Source organism: Rattus norvegicus, chromosome 16 (assembly GCF_021556685.1).
Source record: "Rattus norvegicus strain SHRSP/BbbUtx chromosome 16, alternate assembly SHRSP_T2T, whole genome shotgun sequence".
NCBI classification, from domain to species: domain Eukaryota; kingdom Metazoa; phylum Chordata; class Mammalia; order Rodentia; family Muridae; genus Rattus; species Rattus norvegicus.
In genome coordinates this window covers 16,964,958-16,971,824 of record NC_141549.1, presented here as the reverse complement: position 1 = coordinate 16,971,824, position 6,867 = coordinate 16,964,958, and positions in this window count along the sequence as shown.

Genomic DNA, 6,867 nt, shown 5'->3' with positions numbered 1-6,867 from the left:
ACAGAGCTGGTTATGTTTGGAGTCTCTGAATTCTCTTTCTGCCTTCATCTGGGAGAGAGCTTTGTCTTTAAGGGCTTATGTAATTGTAGTCAGCCCTACATACCCACAGGTTCTGAACATGGATTCAACCAACCACAAATTGAAAATACCCAGAAAGTAAGTTGTGTCTGTCTGCACACATATTTTTCCTTGCCATAATTTCTTAAACAATATAGTAAGGGACAATTTACAGAATATTTATAGTATGTAAGGCATTGTAAGTGGTCTAGAGATCATTTACATTTCCAGAAGATGGGCATCGGCGACCTACCTTTTTAAAACCACATTTTTTTTAATTTGTGCATTTTTGTGCATGAATATATATGTATATTTATTTATAGCTGTCTTGTCTGTGTGGGTGTTGTCAAAGGACAACTTGCAGGAGTCAGTTCTCTCCTTCTACTGTGGGAATTCCAGACCTAGAATTCTGTCATTAGGCTTGGTGGCAGGTGCCTTTGCCTGCTGAGCCATCTGGCTGGCTGGCTCTACACAGTTTCGAAAGGACCTGACCAGGGTTTTCTTGACATCCCTACAAATGTCCAGAGACAGCTCTGCATCCTACCATTTTAAGACCAGTTGAGGAGTAGCCTTAAGTACAGAGCTTTTTAGATCTTCATGTGGTAATAGATTGTGATTCTTGATGTCTTTACCTCACTAAATAAAAAGCAGCAACGAAAACTACTTCCCAGGAGTGTAATGGGTGAGCATGTGAATTGAACAAACATACATAACACTACTTTCTCTTAAAACACAGCATGAGGTAAGGGGAATTTAGAAAAGGAATCAGTGTGCCTGCTTGGCATTAATGGAGGGGTGGGTAATAGGAACAAAAAATGTAAACTATAGTAAGCGGGCGAGTGGTCCAGTTTAAAGTATAAGAATTGATGATGGCAGATGGTTTTGGGGAGAGGAGGAGAAGGTCACCTTTATGAAATCCTCAGACCAGAAAAGGAGACGGTGTTAATAGGATGAGGTTGTAAACAGCAGCACAAGAGGAAGTAGGTGATGTGCTTCTGTCCTAGACTTCTTCCTCCCTTGCGAGTTTGGCAGGGACACAAACAAAGACTAAATAGATAACAATTAGAAATCCAGTAATGTTGGGAATATGGCTTTAGCAAATGGCTCAGCCAGATCACTGTGGACCGAAATCTACCTGTTTAAAGACACAGTCTCCAAACATTTTATCTGTTCTTAATTAAGGATTACTGAGTATTTGGGAAGTCCCTACCATGAATGACAGCAAACAAAACAAAGGAAAAAATCTTGAAAGAGTCAGCCTATTTAGATAGGAGTATTTTGAGAAAAACCGTCCAGACATTTTGTTTAGATTAAGAGAATTGCAGTAGTGTGAAATAAGAACAAGCTAGTATTTTTAAAAGGCACATTTAGAATGCAAAAAGTTATTTAAAAATCAAGAGCTGAGCAAAAATATATAATTATTAACAATCAGTAGGAGGCAAAGTTAAAGTGGTTTTTTTTTTTTTTTTCTTCAGAAAACAGAGCTTAGAGATAAGGGAGGGCGGTTAAAGGATTAGTACAGGTTCCCCAAATCCATTAAGAAGCAGCAGAGCTTGGCAACATCATGGAGGGAAACACTTGGCAGAAAAGAAAGTACTCGTCTTCAGGTTGGGAGCTCCTCTGTCGCTGGAACCACTTTTATGACATAGGTAGACCAGTTGACCCAAAAGCTTATAGAGAGAAACAGTTGCAGTACAAGATCGGGGACAAAGAGATTCAGCTTTCTCTAGAATTATAGAAGGACAAGGGATGGTGTCACTTTCTCCATGGAATTGATCCCCAATCTAGAATTCTACTCACAGGTAATCCATCCTGTACCCCATTTAAAACACCTCAGGATTTCTTATAACACTAAGTGTCTCCTGTGGGTAGTACCCCAAAGAGAACTATGCATCTGTCTGTCTATGTCTACTACCTTGGAAATGCTGCTCTGAGGATAGGAGTGGAGCATCCATGCAGAACTTACTAAGAGCGGATTTTGACAGCTGAAAAGAAAAACAATCATCCTTCAGGCTCACATGGTCATCATAATATACACTCGAGGACGACCACAGCCAGCTCTACAGCTTCACTATAAATAGAATGGAGAGATGAGCTAGGACAAGCATGAGGGAGTGACTTAGGGAAAAATGGGCTTGGTAAGGAATAGAGTTCAATTGCCATCTTCCTGGGTGGCATTGAATAGATGATGCTGAGAAGTGGCAACTAGGGAATAGTAATGTAAGCATAGACATGGAGTCATTACAAGACACACAGATGTAAGTGAGAAGGGTCAGTGTCTTAGGGTTTGTGTTGCTAAACTAAACCCCATGACCACAAAGCCAGTTAAGGAGAAAAGGGTTTATTTGGCTTACACTGTCACTGTTCATTATTGAAGGAAGCAGGGCAGGCACCTGAGGCAGGAGCTGGTGCAGAGGCCGTGGAGGGTGCTGCTTACTGGCTTGCTTCCCTTGTTCAGCCTGCTTTCTTACAGAGCCCAGGACCACCAGCCCAGGGATGGCCCCACCTACAATGGGCTGGGCCTTCCCTCATCAATAACTAAATAAGAAAATGCCTTACAGTTGGGTCTTATGGTAGCTTTTTTCTCAACTAAGGGTCCCTCCTTCCATATTGACTCTAGTTTGTGTGTCAGGTTGGCATAAGACAGCCAGCACGGTTAGCTCGAAGGCAATGCCGCCTGAAGTGGAAAAGGCCCGCCATTTTTCTCAACATGATTGTTGATTCTTCTGTATGCAAGAATCTGTTGTATGCAAATAAAATTAAAACAACAGGGAATAAGGAGTGCAAAGCATGTGGTAAAGAACGGGGTTTCAGTGAAGTGTACATCATTGTGTGCACATGGCATTCATTCATTCATTCATCTGTCCATCAATCCTTTCATCATTCATCCATTCATCCCTGTAGTTCTGGGGTTTGAGGCCAGGGATTTCTGTATGGTAGGCAAGTGCTGCCTATGCCCCAAGTATATGAACTGTTGTCTTTTCAGTGGGCCATAAGCAGACAGTTGGTTCTCATGTCTGTGACCAGAATTACAGAGAAGCAGCCTAATTTACCTCGTGGTCGAAGTTCATCACATCCAGCAAGGCTTGGTGGAGATTTTGGCAGTAGGAGATGTGCAGACAAGGAAGCTGAGAGGGATTGTAAACCCAATCCCTAATGACCTTCTTCTACTAGCTAGTCCACCTCCAGAGCCTTCCTAAACGATGCCACCCTCTGGGGAACAGTCACTTAAAACACAAGCTTGTGGCAAGAGATATTCCAGGTTCAAATCATGCCTGCTGGAAGCCATAGTCCTGGTCTCTCACTGTCAGCTCGCGATCATTCCTCTGAATTGGAACTAGTTTATAGTTGAGCAGGGACACACACACACACACACACACACACACACACACACAAATATAAAAGTCAGGGGGAACATTTGTTGCAGCTTTAATGTGACAGTCGGATCAGGAAGCGCTGTTTATGATGACTATGGCCTCACCACGCCACTCCCCTGCAGTGGCCTCCATCAGTGTCCATAATGCCAAGATGGTAATGGCAAGTGAGTGTGGTGGAAACTCTTTTGGAAAATCACTTACAGACCCACACACTGCAGCTTCCTTTCATGGTCTGTTTTTTCCATTTGTCTTGATCCACATGCCTACACATTGTTCCGTAATCACAGACCGTGATGTTCACGTTTCATACCTAATGTGTATTCGCTTTCTTCTGCTGGCTTATTTTCACGAAGCAAATTCTTAGACACGAGTTAATTGGATTAAGGGTATGACCAGAATTAATGTCTGTAAATGTTGGCTTTCGGAAGGGTAACGACATATCCATCTGCTGCGAGGGATGGATATGCCCACCACTAGCGGTGGTGGCATTCTATAAACTCGAAAGCATGAGCGCTGCGGATTTTTATTGTCAGCAATAGTGGATATTTTTCCATCTGTGAATGATGCTGCCTCTTTGTTCATACCATTGTGTGCCTAACTAAGCCTAGTCTTTTGTTTTATTGGGTATGAGTCACTGTTACAGTTACCTTCTATTACAATTGCACCTCAGAACACTTTCATTATTTATATTTCTTATAGTATCTTAAACTTGTAATCGGTGAGAATAGTGTAATCTTAGACTTTATTTTTTCTCCTCTTGCCTCGAAAGAGACGATGAGTAAGGAGATGGGCCTAAACACACTGTTCTTCAGAGTATACGTGCATTTGCATGTGTACTGTGCCCCTTAAGTATTTAGATTGATTTTTGCCTATTTAATTCCCCTCAGATTGTTAGTCAGCTTTTTAAACAATACAAAATAGTTTTTAGGTTCGTCTCTGCTAGGCCTGTTGGTGTCTGAAAAGTTTATCGACTTTTATAAGTCAAGATGGGTGTCTGACTGTCTTGGTTTCTGACTTTGCTTCTTTCTGTCTCTCTCTGTGTCTGTCTGCTGTCTGTCTGTCTCTCTCCCTCTGTGTGTATGTGCGCATGAGCGTGTGCGTTTGTCTGTCTTTGTGTATAGGTAAAGTGTACTGATATCAACAGTTGGTATATGCCTAAGTTCTGCTTTCACTGATGTGTCTTTGAGGTGAGAGCCAGGGACCCTGGACACTTTGAATCATTTGGGGGTTAGGTCTAGTTTCTTGTGTCCTCAGAGCTGTGATGCCCAGGAAAGTGGCTCACAAGTGCCCAGCCCTTTTTTTTCTGCCTTGAGGTTTAGAGGCACTGGGTCCTAACTTTACTTCCCCATTGTTGGAAGACTTGTGCCCTGTTGGAGAGGATGGGTTTAGGCTGGGCTGGTAAAAAGGTGCTCCCATTGGTCTACAGCGTAAGTCATAAAATGTCTTCTGGCCAGCAGGAGAGGAAAGGAGGCCCCTGAAGGATAGCCCAAGGCCACCACCATTTTTTTTCCCTCACTTCCTGAGACTTCCTGAGACTTATGGCAGAGGTCTGGGAAGTAGGGTGGAGAAAGACTAAATTTTTTATTCTCCCGGAAATAGTTTCCCTATCTCGGAGTTGGGGATGGGGAAGTGCCATCAGGAGGACATCCCTACCCCAGGGCCTCCGTTGTCATTTGTTCACGGGAAATGACATGCTTATGCATGCTCTTGGTTTGTGATTTGCAGGAGGAACGGGCTGTGTGTGTGATACCCTGTGCTCAGGATGATTAGGGAGTGTGTGGTCACTGCTGGCTGAACCTGCTGCCAGTGTGTGCCAAGTGTGGAGGTTTTACACGTGAGGATTTTTAATTTAGGTCTTGGCTGTTGTAGTTCTTTGATGAGGGCTTCGGTTCCGGCATCTGGTCTGTGCAGATAGAATTGTTTCCTGTTTGGTTGTGGGGCTAGTGGGTGGAGGAGGATGAACTAGATGGGGAGGGAAGACGGCACCCTGAAAATGGAGAATGTACTACACTCCAGAGTGTTGGTTTCCCTGTGGTGGTGTGGTCTCCACATTGAGCTGTGGACTAGAACTGAAGGAGACTGAGGATCTGTAGTGTGATGGTTCCTGTGCTCTCACAGAATGACCATGAAGGCCAGCAGCTGGGGCACAGGGTCAGTCAGCATCACCATGTGACAAGGAGCCTTAGAGTTCTGAATCTCAGTAGGGTAGATGGTGGCCATGGAGTTCTAGATATCTAGGTGCTTGTGTGGCCTGCTTCTCAGGCTTCCCCATGAACCCCAAGGAAGAAGGGATGTATTCGCTGCTCTAAGGACAGGCTGGTCTTGTCTATAAGAGGAACAAGCGGTAGCACTTAGGACATTTGCTGTCTTAACAGCACATTTCGGAAGCTAAGCTGGTTGCTTGTAGTTGAGTTCTAGGTTTACTTTTCCCTCCACAGGACAGTTCAGCTATCTCTAACTACCTCTCCCGCCCCACAAATGTCCTCAAATGAAATGGACAACCTTTATGCTTTGAGGAATGCTATTTCTGGTTAGGTTTCTTTCTTCAGGACCCATTTCAACCTAGCCAGGGTGCTGCACCTAGACAGCTGACCCTTTTGTCTTCTCAGGTCCCCACAGAGAGGGTAGCCCCTCAGTGTGTAGTGGCTCCTTCAGGCGTGGATCTGTCTTCATGGGCGAGCCACCCAAGGAGCTCGTTAACACAGATTCAGCACCCCACCGGTTCTGTACAGAGTGTAGGGGGCTGGACTCTGAGGAATGTGCGGTAGACTGATGATCCCAGCTGAAGCCCTTGTTGTAGCACCAGGGAGCAGTCATGCATTGCCTGTTTCAGATGAGGACTCCAAGGGCCTGAGTAGGGCAGGGACTTGATTGGTCCAGGCCTTCCCCTATGCCTTCTTCTCCTGTTGTTGCTCGTGTGATTCTGTGGTGCTCGTGGTGCTCATGCCAATGGCCGTGAGTCTGGTGTTCAGAGCCTTGAGCACCTGGGATGGTGTGTTCCCACTCATTCTTGGGGGGTACTTTCATGGAAGTGTTCTGGTAGTGGGGTGATGCTGGGTTAGATGTGGGGCTGCTGGGTGACTGAGGCGCCACTCCTGCTGGCTCACCCATGCCTCCTGGCAGCTGCTCCAGATAGGGTCTGGGAGTGAGAGGTGGGGTCTAGATGCTTAAGTGGATGGAGTCCTCTGGGGCGTGGCTGAGTGCGTACAGGCTCTCACTGAGGAGCCTAAGTTGGCCTGGAGTTCACAGCAGTCTCCTACCTCAGTCTCCCAAAAACCGGGATTACAAGTATGAGCTCCTGTGTCCAGCCATTCTGTCACACCCCCCTTGCCCATGAGGTAGTCACATGACCTTCTGAACTCCAGTGTTCTGGTGGGACATCAATGTACAGCTAAGAGGATGAGATAAATGGTTGAGGAAGTTCCAAGCTGCG